The sequence below is a fragment of the Arvicanthis niloticus genome, chromosome 9, assembly GCF_011762505.2.
Source record: "Arvicanthis niloticus isolate mArvNil1 chromosome 9, mArvNil1.pat.X, whole genome shotgun sequence".
Classification (NCBI taxonomy): domain Eukaryota; kingdom Metazoa; phylum Chordata; class Mammalia; order Rodentia; family Muridae; genus Arvicanthis; species Arvicanthis niloticus.
Genome location: NC_047666.1, coordinates 39,006,804 through 39,022,017, shown reverse-complemented (window position 1 = coordinate 39,022,017; position 15,214 = coordinate 39,006,804). Strand labels below are relative to the sequence as shown.

At 45.8% G+C, this 15,214-nt stretch overlaps 1 long non-coding RNA gene across 1 annotated transcript; it reads left to right on the top strand.

Moving 5' to 3' along the window:
• The first annotated feature begins 4,611 nt into the window (after positions 1–4,611).
• Positions 4,612–8,206, top strand: LOC143443494 (uncharacterized). The gene is made up of 3 exons (XR_013112546.1): positions 4,612–5,105; positions 6,937–7,055; positions 7,683–8,206. It is a non-coding gene; the product is annotated as an uncharacterized LOC143443494 (long non-coding RNA).
• The last annotated feature ends 7,008 nt before the right edge of the window (positions 8,207–15,214 follow it).

The window sequence follows — 15,214 nt, the reverse complement described above, 5'->3', positions numbered from 1 at the left end:
TAAGTGGGTGCTGGGAACCAAAGTAGGATCCTCTGCCAGACTAGCTGTTGCACTTGAGTCTGATCTCAGAACACTTTTTTTTTTTTAAAGGCAGGACTAGGGCTGGGGACATAAGTCAGTGCTTTCTCAGCAAGAATAAGTACCCAAACTCAAATTCCTAACACACAAAAGCTGAGCATAGCTGCCTATGCCTGTCCCCTCCTCCCCCCATGTAGGGGGTAGAGACAGATAGATCTGGAGAGCTGGTTAGACAGCCACCCTAACTGAAGCAAAGGAGGGGTTGGGAGTGAGGTTGGCTTCTGAGTCAATGAGAAAATGTGTTTAAAGGCAGTAAGGCAGAGTTAGAGGAAGACACCCAACTCTGGCTTCCACACGGATGAACATGAACCTGTCCACCTACACACTCAGATCCATGCACTGGATCTGTACCCTCTCCCACCAAGCTGAGCATGATGGTACACATTTAAAATCTCAGCACTGGGGAGGTGGAGACAGGTGGATTCTTGGGGCTCACTGGCCAGCCCGCCTAGCCTATATGCAGTGATATGAAGGTCAATGATAGACCCTATTTCAAAAATCAAGGTGGCAAGCTTCTGAGGAGTACCTGTGTGCATGTACACACACACACACACACACACACACACACACACACACACACACACACACACACACACACACACATGTTTAGGACCCAGTGAAAAGCTAAGCCTCTTCAGCTAGCTTTTGAGGAACACCTTTGTGAATCAGAGTCCGTCCCATTCTGTGACTCAGCTTCCTGGGCCCCGAACTGTCTCTCTTTGCCTAGTAATTCTGTATCTTGTAAAATGAGAGCTCTGCTACTGCTGGCCTGTATGAACTGACAGGGACATGAAGGCATAGTGGCTCCTCTGTTCACTTGCAGTGAAGCACATGCTGGTCACCAGCCAGTTTCATCTCGGAAGGAAACAGTTTTAGCTTCAAGTTGTAAGAGCAGTCCATACAGGCTTCATCTCCTCTCTGCCCTTCTCTCCCCTTGGCTGTTCACCCACTTTCTCCACCACAGTGGGTGTTTGTGGGGTGCCAGACCACCTGCTTAAGATACAATGACTTCATATTTTGGTTAGATGGTGCTGTCAGGAAGAAAGACATGAAGACCAGCGACCTGACTTCTAACCCTGGTGAGACCACTGACAGTTATTTGGCCTTGGAGAAAGGTTTCCATGCTCCAGCCTTACCGTCCCACCTGCAGTTGGTGATGCTGGGACGTACACACCCTTTTCCCACCGTGGGAGTGTTAACATCAACTTGCATAGCACACTGACAACCGTATTCGCTTCCAGTCGCTGTCCCATCCTTCAAATTGTCAAAAGGGGAGGGGCTGGGCTTTCAGTCATGACAGCTAAACGCTCTTGTCACATATTATCTTTTGAAGTTCACTTTTAATTTTTCTTTTGAAATGCTCACAAAGAGCAATTGGTGACTCGCTCTCCACCGCACTTGCATTTAACTTAGGAGGAGAGATTCAGCTTTCCCACATAATGTAACAGAAAGACAAAGAGTTGAAGTAAATGAAAATATTTAGGACAATTAGTGTAATAACTGTACTCCTGTGAGCGTAGTATGTCATTCTAGAATTATAACAAACTCAGGAATAGACAACCAACAACTCTTGTGATTTTATTTTATTAACTGTAAACTTACCAGAACATTCAGCATCTCGTAAGTGGCAAACATCCAGTCTCCTTCCCTTTTCCAATCTGTGCATATGTGCACTGGCACAGTATTTGGAGAATGAAGTTCACATTTGATGTTTAGTTTAATAGTACGTGGCAGGACCAGGACACATACTGATGTCTCTCGGGAAATACTGGCTTTGGTTAACTTTAATTAGCTAATTGTGCACCGCCCTCCCCCCCCCCCCCCACTACTTAATATATACGGAAATGAGGACAAGCACCTTTGCCTTGGTGTAATTAAAACTAGAATGATGTCAGCAGAAGGTTTAAAAAGGGATTTCTATTTGTTTTATCACCAAAAGGTGGCGTCCTACCCCCATGCCCTTTATTTAACACACACACACACACACACACACACACACACACACACCCTTCTTTGCTTTAAAAAGAAACTTCCAGTTGATTATTGATAAAGAAATTAAGAAATTAAAAACCTGCTCCCTGTGAACATGGTGACAGTTTTCAAAATGGACAGTGTCTTAAGCTATAATGAAGTGTCCCTATAATGTAAACCAAATGGGTGTGGGGTTCTCCGATAAGCCTGCACATCAGACAGTATCATATCCCAAATCAATGCCATATACCATGGGATCTACAGCCAGCATTCCCTTTTGTCTTTCAAACATGTTTGCCAATCTGTTTGTAGCCTCTTCTTGTAAGTGAAGGTAGAATTTAAGACAGTTAAAATTCAGACCAAGATCAGTAGCAAGCTAAGGATTTCATTGTTGGTATAAGTTATAACTGGAAAAAAAAAAAACAGAAAAATAACAGAAACCATAGCTGAATCTGATAAAGAAGATCACAGAAGGAATAGTTCTTTACAGACTATGCACAGAGATGTCATATTTAAATAAAGTGCTGTTTCCCAGAGTTACAATTGTACAACCAGCTACATACCATAAATAAGTCATACTTGGCAGGACCATCACAGAAATTTAAAACAATATTTTTTTTCCCCAAGGACTGGCTACACTGTAGGTTCTTATTTAATTCTACATGAACTCCAAATATGGACTTTCTAGCAATGTCCGAGGTTTTGTGAGACTATCAACCAAGTTGACAGAAACCTTTATATCAGAGCCTAGGCCATAGCAAACATCCAATAAATAGTAGATGTTATTACTGCCAGCAGTGGCCTATGAGAGGCAGGGCAGCGGGCACTTACTTGTGTATTTTAAAGAACTCAATAGATGGTCTGGAATAGTATAGAATATGTACTCATGTCTCAACAAAGGAAACATGAACCTTTTACAGGAACTAAAATATATTTTCATGTACATAGTTTCTAGTATAAAAAATGGGATGACCAGTCTTGTTTGCCTGGCATCGAGTATTTTACAGCATGAATTCTATCAGGCTGTCTACCTCAGTATGTATGCACTACCTTTCTCTGGCTTGATTCTGCAACACCAGTGAGTGGTTTTGTTGTTAATTATTTCACTTTCCAAACATGATATAAATTTAAACGGTAGTCTTGCATTCTCATTTCAATTTAGATTTAAACTCTGCAAATGAACGTTTAATAATATTTGTCGAAAAACATTATCCAAGAGAAATCTATTATAATCTATTCAGGGTATTATTTACATCTGTGCTAGTCTGAGGATGCGAATGGCGGTAGGCACGCCCCAGCTCCCAGTGCTTTGGGGAAACCATAGGGTGACTTTCAGAATAGTCTCATAAAGAATTAGCCCAGTAGACATACTAACAAGTCAGTAGCTGGAAACCCTGGCTTGAGAGTTTGGCAGCCTCTGGGATAATGGGTATGAAGAAATAGTTTCTGTTCACTAAAAGCTACAGAGGTCCTGTATCTTTCTATATCTCGTGCTGGAAACACAGACACAAAACAAACAAACAAACAAACAAACAGACAAACAAAAACAACCAACAAACCAAAAAACCAAACCAACAAACATCTTCCCTGTTTCTGTCGATAAAAATGCTTTTTGTCTTAATGTATTTTTATTTATATCTCAAAAGTATTCCATCCAGGCACTTGGGGTACTTATTTACATACTCAAACAAACTTCAGAACAGCAAAAGAGAAAAAAAAATCTCACCTTCCCAAAGAATTGCATAAAGCTTTTTTTCTCACGTGACTGATGTTCTTGAGAGCAGGTAATTTGTGTTAAACAAGTGATTGACATGATAGCCCCCGGGTGTTTTCTTAAGAGGAATCGTGGAGAAAACAGTTCTCCTTTGCAGCCACTTTCCCCCCAACCCTCAAATGGACCTGGCGACAGGGATAACATTCCTGCAGGGGCTGACAAGGCCTGAGGGAGTAAGTTCTTGCTCCCATCACTCTCTCCCGATTCCGCGATGCAGGGGAAAATCCCCCTGGCTGGAGGGGTTTCTGTTTCCTTGCAATCAGGGGTTTGTCCTTCAGCTGAACTTTCACCTTCCGAACTCGCCTTCTTTCATTGGACAAAGTGCAGAAAGAAAGGGGAGAGACCGAGGGAGGACCCGGGAGCAGGCGCCGGGCTGGAACGCCGCCCCTGCCGCCCTCCGCTCCAACTGTCACCGGGGCGAAGCACTTTCACTTTTAACTGGAGGAAACTATCCCCGCCTGTCCTCTCCCCTCCTGGAATCCTTAGCTCAGACACTAGCGAATCGCCTCGGCTTTCCCCTCTGCGTCCCCAGTTGCTGCCACTCTTGCTCTCCATTTCCCAAGGTCTGAAATGGGCCCCTCTTCTGAGAGGACCCCTCCAGCCCAGGCCCCTCATTTCCTAGCTTGTCTCATCCAGGCTTTTTTTTTTTTTTTTTTTTTTTTTTTTGGCTTAGGAACTGTTGTGGCGTTTCCTTCCCTGGTCTTGGGGCTCTGCCTCCCTCTCCTCCTCTTCCCCTCCCCACGTCCCTCACTTGGCAATTGCGATTTCTAACCCCCCCCGCCCCCCTTCGAGCTCTGTTGTTTACCCAGCAGGTGGATGTGACGTCAGGGACGCACAACAGCAAAAAATAACAACATCTCCCTCCGCGACGCGATGGCCTCTCTTGCGCGCCTTATTTATTTATTTGTTCCGGGATGCGGGGGGGAAGGGGGCCGGCGACTCAAGGGCGCCGCATCGGGGTGCAGATCGCGCTCGGCGAGTCACAGGGGCTTTGAGAGCGTGGACAGCGGGGCTTGGGGCTGGCCAGGGGCCCGGGCGGGTTGGGGGCGCCTCGCGGCCGGCGGCGCTGGCGCGACTCCGGAACGAGTCCCGAGCGGAGGAATCTATTGTTATTTATTGTGTGGCAGCTGCACGCTGTGCTCGCGGCCCGGCCCTCGCCCGCGAGTGCGTGTGTGCGCGCGTGTGCGTGTGTGAGCGGGGGGCGCGCGCGGGCGGGAGTGGGCGCGCGCGGGGAAAGGCCCCGAAAACACCTTAGTTTGCACCGAGAGACCATTTGCCGCGGGTGAGTTCGTATTTTTCCATTTCTGCTCCACTTTTTTTTTCCCGAGCCGCCTCCTGCCTTGTTTCCGCCACTTTAAACAACAACAACAACCAGCACAAAAAAAAAAAAAAGGAAAAAAAAAAAGAAAAAGAAAAAAAAAGAAAAAGAAAAAAATCCTACTTTTCATCTCCAGGCTCCACGTGCATCTCCCCCAAACCTCTATCCTCGACTCGCTTCGGAGTCGGGGCCCAGGCTCTGCGTGGGTGGGGGCCGCGCACGGGCGCCGGGCTGGAGGAAGCGCGGGAGGCTCCCGCACCCTTGGGTCTATTTGCATAAGTCACTGTGGGGTGCGGTGGTGGCCGCACAGACCGGCTCACCTCCCCCTCGGCCCCTCGCGCCTCTCTCTGCGCTCTCTCGAGCCGCTCGCGTAGAGCGATCAATAAGCCCAGGCCGCCTGTCGCAACTTTGAGTGCCCAGTGTCAGCGTTTGGTGGCCGCCTGGTGCGGGTACCCGGGACCCGGCCGCGGTAGGCGGGGGGCATGTGGCATCATCTCCTGAGCTCAAAGTTTGAACTTGGAGCAAACTTTTCCCCTGCTATCCAAGGGTGCGTGCCCCTTCTGTGCCCTCGGGCTGCCCCGAGAACGCTGGAGGGCTGAGCAGGGACGCCTGCGCCCTGGGCCCGGTGCTTGGCGGCATCCCTGCAGCCACGCGTGTTTTGGTCCGAACTCAGCGGTGTGGACACTCTCTAGCTAACCCCTGAGAGCCTGGAAAACTCATACACACACCCGCGCACCCTCTGCCAGACACGCACCCCACGCGCGTTCGGCCCCCGCTTGTCAGAGGCAGAGCCCGCGCCAGCCGTAGCAAGATCGCGAGTGGGCTTGGGGACAGGGCGCACCGCGAGAACCCTCGGCGCTTGTACTCTCGACACCCCCGCCACCACACACTTTCGCTTCTGACCCCTGCGCCTCTAAAGCTCAGGGATCTGCTCTGCGACACGCGCGTGCCACCGCGCCCCTCCGGCCCTGTCCCGGCCACCGATGGCTCTCCGTTTCTCGCCTGCGCGCAGCTTTCCTCCCGTGCTCTCGGTACTCCGTTCCTGTCCCTCGGAGACGTCTTTCTGGAGCCGACCAGACGAGGCGGCGCGCGCTTCGGGTGGGGACCGAGGAGGTGGCGGCGGCGCCGGGAGCCGAGGAGTTTGCCAGCTGCCGCAGGGTCGTGGTCATCTGCTGCCTCCGCCTCCTCGCGCCCCCGCCTCCCCCTCTCTCCCCCCCTACACCCCGCTGCGCTCGGAAACTTTGATTCCTTGTCCCCCTCCCCACCTGTTGTGAGCTCCGCCTCAGTCCCCGGAGACTGGCGGTGACACACACGGGCGCCAGGGAGCTCCGCGCCCAGAAACAAAGTCTCATGCCCCCCCACCCCAGTGTTTGCTTGGAAATTGCTGCCTGCAGCACCCCCATTCCCGCGCAGCTCCCGCCCCCTGGGAGCCTAAGGACTAAATAAACAGTTGTAACTCCAAACCTTGCGCCTGCCACCGCAGCCCTATCCCACCCCTTTTCCCCCGGTCCTGCCCCTCCTTTTTTGTTGTTGCAACTTTGTAAGATCCCGGGAAGGTGCTGAGACTAAGGCTCAGGCCCGGCTCCCGGTTTCCCGATCCCTGCAGGGATCCCCCGCGGCGCATCCTCTTTCCCTGTCCCCTGGAGCTCGGGGGTCCTCGCCTTCCTGCTGCCCCCTCTATCTCTGCCCCTGGCTCCATTCGCCTAATCACCTCGTCCCCTTTGAGCCCCGCACCCCACAACCTTCACGGAAGGAAGACTTGCTGAGGGTCGCCCCGGTCTCTTGTCGATCGTAGACCCCGAAACTTTGCCTCAGGAGGACGGCGCGCGGCTGGCGAGCGGGCGAGGGGCAGCGGCGGCGGTGGCGGCGCGGAGAAGCGTGGAGCTGCCGGCGCCTCCTCCCCGGACTCGGTGGGTAAGTCGAGGCGGCTGTGGCAGGCGAGCGGGCGGGCGGGGGGAGAAGCGAGGAAGCCGATACTCTGTACTAGCCAGCCCGGCAACCAGAGATCCGCGACCAGGCGCGGGGACCAGGAAAGTGCCCATCCGGCTGGTAGGTGCAAGCAAATACGGGACCTGCTTTCTCCCCTTTTCTCTCACTTTCCTCCCAGAATCCGAAAATCTGGAGATCAAAGTTAGCGTGCAATGTGAAGTGTAAAATACGGTGACATCCCTCGCTCTACTTCTCAGCCCGCTCCCCCCTTATAACTATTAATTATTTCCAAGCCATTGTGTCCAATACCCTAGCTGGGCTGATTTCAAAGTGTATTGATTTAGGCTAGGCTCATCCTACGCTTTCATCTTAATTTATTTTCATATGGCTTGACTAGAGGACCCAAAATGAAACTTGTTTCTTCCTTTTTCCTTCCACCCCACCCCCAGTCCCTTCATCTGGGTGCTTTAAGTAGAATAATGAAATTAATGAACATTTCATTGGATTGCATTGAGCTTACCCAGCCCACTGCCTAGGGCCCAGGGTTGCTCTCACGGCAGGCTCCAGGTATTTTCCGAGTTCTGATTTCTTATTTTGTCTCTGTTCTTCAAGCAAAAAAGCTGCGGGAACATTTTGGATTCCGGTTGAGGAGTCTGCGGGTTGCAACCCCTGCACTTCATCTTCCTTGGGCCATAGCCTGGACGAACTTGCAAAATAGCTGAACTGAGAAAAACCCAAGGATATTTAAGAATTTTTTTTTTTTCTGTTTTCGAAAATGTATTAGAGGATCCCAAATTCTTGCCTTTTTTGCATTCTTCATTTATTTCATAGCGAGAATCAGTTTTGGGACTGGCTTGATGAGGATTTAAGAGAGCTAGTGAGACTTGAGATGTTGTCTATCCAGGGGTGTCTTGCTTGATGGAGGCAGCAGAGTCCTTGCTAATTTCTATTTCAGATCATTTTCAAGATTCCATTCGAGTTTGATTTTGAAGCGTATATTTCTTTTAAATTTGGAAAAAGTAAAAGAAAACTGGGCTCAGATTTTGTTAAAAGGGGGGGGGATGGGTTTGCCCTCCCTTCTTTGAAATGTCTTATGATTAAAGAGCATTAAAAGTATAAATAAAATTCAAACACCATTTTAAAAGTGTCAACCAAAATCTTAGTGCAGTGGGGGGAAAGGTTTAGCATCTTGCTAGTGGCTACAACTCCCTCGCTCCCTACCCCCATTTTGGATTAGTCATTGTATGAGAGAGGGGGGAAATACACTTTTTTCTTTCTTTCTTTTCTTTTCTTTTTTTCTCTTTCTCTCTTTCTTTCTTAATTTCTTTCTTTCTTTTTTTTTGAAAAGTAAAGTAAACAGCCTCCAACTGCTGAACCTTGACAACCCAAATTAAGGAAGCAGGGGAGATCAAACAGAGCTGCTGCTGGGTTGTTGTCAGGAACTGCTATGAGGGAGAACCCAGCAAGGCTATATGTTCACTTATGCAGAAATGGACCATTGCAAATGCTTATCTTTATTGTGCAAGTGAAGCCTCACTTGGAAGGAAATAGCCAGCCTCTGGGCTGCTTTTGAGTTCCTATGGATGCTGAATTACTAAACAAGTCACTATTTTGTAATACATTTCTTTTTTTAGGAGAACACATTCTCCTAAAAAGGTACCCAAAGAATATTAAGTCATCTGAATTCTGTCTTACTTGTTAACCAGAATCTCACCGTGGAATTCTTTTTCCCAACATTAGACTCCCACACCAGTTAGATAACAGTTTCTCACATCCATCTTAGAAAATTTGCCTTCTCAGGGAGCCAGAGTTTTATATGTGAGGGTTTAAATTTGCTGTTGTAGTTAAAAACAAAAAGAAGAAACTCAAGTGATAAAGCCCAGTTTTGGAATTTAAAAAGAGGAGAGAGCCTTCTCTAGATTACACATGACTTCCTCCTCCTCCTCCTCCTCCTCCTCCTCCTCCTCCTCCTCCTCCTCCTCCTCTTCTTCTTCTTCTTTTTTGATTGACATTCCGTATGACCAGCTGCTACTTTATTCAGTTTCTTTGTAACTTGGCCTCCCTTGTTGTCTAGGAAATTTTAACTATTTCACATATTTTTAAGGAACAGTAGTAACAGTTATTTCTTTAGCATTTTATTTTCACAGGTTTATCAAAGTAATACCAATGAAACATCAGTTATTCAAAGTAACCGTGTCAAAGGAAGGAGTTTACATTGAGGGAGATGGCCTCAAGATACTATGTTTATATTTAAATCCTGAAGTGTAAACTACGTAACACTTTTTTTTTCCAGTTACAGACTATCTCTAAATTAGATGTCATCTTTAATTAAGGAGAACAAAGTATGAAATAGGATAAGTAAACACATACAGAAGAATAAAAATCATTGTTACTTAAGGCTTGGATTTTTAGTTACCTAATGTCTGTCACGTAGTGACTACTTTGTGGTTTTTCTTCTTCTTCTTTTTTATAAGCTAGAGTTTCATAACCATGGTATACAACATGTTTCAAAGTCTTTTATTGGGTATACCTTTATTGTATAATTAAGCAATGTGGGTTAAACATACACATGGATGCTGTTAGGCGATTTTTCTGCAGTATATCATGTTTTTAAAAAGCTGTAAATATTTTCTAGTTAAATCATTTGTACCAACAATAGCAGAAGTTAATCGAGTTAATATTGGGCTAAGCATTTTTATTTTTCCTGTGACTCAGGTTTTCCCTGCCTCTTCCCAGACCTCTTTGTGCATTTGCGTTCTTAGGCTCTGTGGAAGGGTGTTGTGTTTGCAGCAGTTGTTGAAATGAACAGAAGAACTGGGCTATTTCCTAAACAAATACGTTTTACTACAGCATGGCCAGTACCAGAATTAGGAAAGAGGAGGGAGGGGCTAGCACATTTGACAGCCTTTGGAGCCCAGCTTCCCCTTTGCAGCCATTCCTAATACATGCATTTCTATTTGGTTTGCATGGTTCACTTTAAACTCAAACTTCATTTTGTACCGTTATCTTTTCACCTCTGCCTCTCTATCTCTGTCTCTCCCTCACCCTCTCCCCCTAGCCTCCAGTATATTCTGACAAGTTTAGGCGCTAGAGATCTGATCCCATTTCAGTGGCTATAGCAAGAGTATTTACAGGGAATAGCCAGAGTTTTACCTATCAAAAATAATTTTAGGCACACATTAATCAAATTTCAATAGATTTCAGACTAACAGAAAATAGTATAAATTTTGTTTATGATTTGGTTACTTTAAGGTACTTACATTAAAGAAACTCATTTAACCTGAGTGCAGAACATTAAGTAGGGAGGGAAGCCCTGCAAAGGCCTCCAGCTGCCCTTTGCTCTCCAGCTAATCTTAAATTACTACAATTTAATTGCAACTTCAAGGCATCGAATATGGGCTGTTTCTGCGGGTTTCAGAAAGGGTTTCCAGAGTTACCTTCGTTTACACAGGTGGTATTTTTATTTAAAACATTTTTTTTTCCTGAGTACCTTTTCCTTACTTTCTTATTCTGTTAGATATTATACCCCTTTTATACATTCAGTCAGGCCAGTTTTGCCAAGTAAGCAATAGTAGCCATTGTCTTAGAGCGTGTTTTAAAATCTAGACTATATATAACAACTGGTTATGTAAAGAAAATAAATCCAAGAAAAGCATTTGATGACTGAACAGGTAAATTCTATACATTGAAATTTTGTGTATACATTTATTTTTGTGTTTGTTTGTTTGTGTTTTGTTTTTTGACTGCAGTAAATCCCACAAAGTGATCAGACACAGAGCCTGTGAGAAAAGCCAGCCAGAAAGGTTTGCACGTTTTTCCAAATGTTCTTCCCTTTGCTTGTTCCGTCATCTGAAGATCACTCAGCCACAGGCCAGGCGTGGTATGCAAAGAGCCATCTTCAACTGAATTTCGGAAATTGCTTCTTGTCTGATACTTGGATGAATTAAAGTTAGGGATGCCAAGAGCTGGTGCAGCAGCAGTGTGTGAGATGAGATGACTTCTTAAAATAGGGGCAAACCTGGCCAAATTAGGATGCCTTCTACATGCCAGTTAACCCTTCCGTCCGTAGGAGGTTCTTTATCTCAGTGTGCACGTGACCACAGGGTTAATGGGACGTAATACAGATTTGGCTTGTGTCCCCAACCTGAAAATAAACAAGGAACATTTGATTTCAAGAAATGCTTTGCTTTTGCTCCCTCTGATGATGTTCTTGCTCTGTGAGCTCCAGGCTGGTGTTCTGCAGAGAGGAAATCCGTGGAGGTCAAGTGTATAGTAGTTAGGAAAGACAATTAGACAGCTTTCTTTGTTTCTTTAGTAAATTATTCTTATTAATTACTGTCAGTTTGTGGGAAGGCATTTTTCAAATCTGTGTAAAAGGCAGCTCCCATTCACAAGAGAGGGCTGGAAGCTGTTGGTTTCTTCCCTTGAACTCCCGTGAGTTGTGATAGCCTGTAGACACCTCTCCTAGGCTCCTTTTCCTTTCTGCAGTCCCTGACACTGGTTTTTAACATATGCTTTGCCTCTGGAACACAACAGGTGCTTCTTGGGTTGTTAGTGTGCAGTTCTGAAAGTGAGGAGGTGATTTCTTAGGCAGCCACAAGAAGAAAGAACTGCATGTGAGGACAAGGCCTGCAACCTGAACAGGTGTACATGCCTTTACCTCTGACCTCCCCAGTCATTTTGTTTCACAGAAGCACTGGTGAGGGCACTGGGTGGGCGTGGGAGGGAGGGAGGGAGGAGCTGTTTTCACTTGGTGAGGTTCACCATGATGCTGTAGTCATGTAAGACTCTGGGCTGAGTGCAGAGGACACTGGGGGCTTTCTGGTGGCTTGATCTTGCTCTTCCAGGCCACTCAGTTGTTGGGTTAAATTAGTTTCCTCAATCCTAGTACTTAAAGTAACTAAATCGTAAACAAAATTTATATTAGATCCTGACAACTAATAATCTATTTAAATTACATTAAAGTATCTGGGCAAAATTTTAATTAAAGACCGAAGTACTGTCAAGCCCTGTAAATATCCTGACAGGTCTACTCAAACGGAACTGATACCGTGAAATATTTACATATGTCTGGTGTGTTCGGTGCATCTCAGCAGTGCCTGTCCTAAGCTAATTGCACTTTCTTTCCAAATCACATTTTTAATAAAATAGTTTTTTTTTTTTAAAAGAGAAATAATGAATACACACACAATCATGTTCTAGAGCTCTGTTTACTACTCCAGTCTTTCCTTGCAGGATCCTTCTGTGATGGGTTTATTCTCTCATATTGCTGTTATATCAGTAGCTGAGGTGGAGGGGCCACTGACTGGAAAGCGTGTCCTGTTTGAAGATGTTAGAGGCTAGCTTAGCTTTCAGAGGATCCAACGAGAAGGTGAGAGCAGGTTGCTGAGGGGCCCTGTTTATATTTTAGAGTAGATTCTCTTGATTTAAAACAGGGATTGTCTTCTGAATTTTGTATTTGGATACATGCTTATTTATTACCAGTAGCATTTTGTCAGGTGCTCTGATTTTTACTAATCTTGTGCTTTGCCTGATGACTAGAATACTATTTCCAGCATCAAACGGAGTGTGAATTCCCAGTGTCTTTCTCTCACCCATACATTTCAGCATTACTTTGTCTTCTTTCAGTGTTTTCCAGGCTCCTGCCTGTGAGTTACATGATGGAGGGCTATCCTTTGAGTCAGTAATTCAGCAACAGTATTTGTTTTACAGTTTCAGGTCAGTGAGGAAGAGTGTTTTGTCAGTTTCGCAGGAGCTGTCCCTTCCCTGAGCATGGTGAGCACAGGGATCCAGGTAGATGCTCTTATTAGAGCTGGAAGGAGGTTGAAGGCAGCCTTGTGGGGATTTTGTTGCTTTTCAAGACAGGGTTTTCACTATGTAGCCTTGGTTCTTCTGGAACTCGCTCTATAGACCAATGTGGCCTCGACCTCAGATCTGCCTGCTTCTGCCTCCCACGGATTGAACACTAGGATTAAAGGTGTCCACCACCACAGCCCGAGGCAGCCAGCAAGTTTCTTTATTCACCTGCATTTTGTGTGTGTGTGTGTGTGTGTGTGTGTGTGTGAGAGAGAGAGAGAGAGAGAGAGAGAGAATTAATTTGAGATAGTTATTAAAGTACACATTCTTGGATCTGAACTCTGAGTGTATATGTGTACACCAGTGTGTACTAAGACAGAAAAAGGCCAGGTATTCTGTTCTATCTATTGCTTCATGCCTTATTTCCTTGTGATAGGGTTTCTTTCTGATCTTGGAGTTGGCTCTTTACAGGTAGGCTGCCTGGCCAGTGAGTGTCTGGCTTTCCCTATCAGTGCTAGAGTTACAGGTGTATGTGGCCGCCCCTGGGCACTGGATCTGAACTCAGGTCCTCCTGCTTTTGGAGCAAGCACTCTTAGCCACTGGCCATCTGCCCAGCCCTCGAATGAGAATTATTGATGACTCAACGCAGAGTACATTTATACCATTTCTGATGTAGTTCAGATGCCTACAGAATAGAGACCCATGGTCCCAGTGATTGCTGTCACTGGAGGCAGGCAGCAAAACCTACCCTGCTGAGTGCTACTAACCATTTTTATTTTGAAGCTGGTCCTGTGTTGTTGTTGTTTGTATTTAGAGTGAAGACTAATTGTTTTTAACCATCTTAACGGAGATGTAGTTCTAACACAGAGGTGGTCACACAGCTCCTGGCTCCCCACATCTGGGATGGGGCCAGGCTTTGTGCTCGAGGAAAACACCATTTATAGTTTCACATGCATAAGACAGGGAGAGGAGAAAGCTGACTGAGTACCTCAGTGCTCAGAATCATAGAAGCGCTTGCAACCACCCTTCAGGAGGATTTGCATTGCTTGGCCGCTGTAAAACCTTAACAATGGCAGGCAAGCTTCCTTCTCAGAGTCAAGCACAGAAGGGACCATTGCTTGGAGATACACATGCTACATAAGAGCCTCAGGGCTCAGCCAAGTGGAAGGAACATTGTAGAGTATCATTTCCTTCTACCAAGTGTCCAGTCTTTCCCTTCATGACTTGTCTCCCTCCATTGTTCCTGGGTGATGTGGTCACCTTATAGCTGTTAGTTGCCATCAAATGGCATTCTGGGATTTCCTCTCTACTCTCATTATTCAAGTTTAATTCCAAGATCTGAACTGTTTATTCCTTAGATTAACCTGCTGGCACAAGTATTTTGATCTCCCTAAGCATGTTGGGAGATTCTCTGTGTATGTGATGGGACATGCACAGGTATTGATGGAAAGAGCCTAGCCAAGGATGCCACACAAATATAGAAGTGAATCCTATCAAGAATGCCTCCTTCAAGATTATGAGATAAGGGGGATCAGGTGCTAAGGAGGCCCGTGTAGGTACAGAGATCTTCAGCCATAGCTCTCCCTACTCAGATCAGAGGGTTACCTAAGTGAGAGCTGTCCTGACATTTGGGTGTGGTGGGGGTCTATGCTTGTAATGGCTCTTTTGAAGTCATGCAGACTTCTCTTAACTGATTTTCTAATTTGCATTTTAATTCTGGTGTGGCCTCATTTTAATAACAGCTGAAAACTGTTCTTACTGTTTGGGACTTTCCATTTAGGTTGGTGCTGGGTTCTGGTGCCCTTTGGGATAATTAGGTGACACAAAGTTCATTTGCTTCTGTTCAGACGTTTATGTACTTAAAAAAAAAATTCTCCAGTAGACTAGACTTCAGCACTGGAAATCTCAGCTTGATGGTAACTGAGGTGTCTTGATGGTTGAGAGGATGTTCATCATTTCCTTAAGAAAGATTAAGTAATTAACTGATATTTCCTTAGGGAATCAATAGCAGCCCCCTTATAGTGATGTATTCTAGTGATTTCTGAATAGGAAGTTGGCTGTGTTTAATTACATGGAGAGCAGGTTGTCGAACATTGTAAAGTAGGGGACACAGCACTTTGAGAAACTATCACTGTCCATGTATGATGCCGAGAGGTGGAGAGGTTGGGAGAAAACACATATATTAAAATACTTTGTTGCATAGGCTTCTCCAGTATGCCTCTAGATTTGTTTCTATTTTGTGTGCCTTCTCTGTGTGTAAGAGAGGTTCAGCTGTCTAAATGTGTTGTTTTTTCTAAATAATGGCTTTTGTTGCAGCAGGATGCATGCTAACAGTAAATATGAGGCTC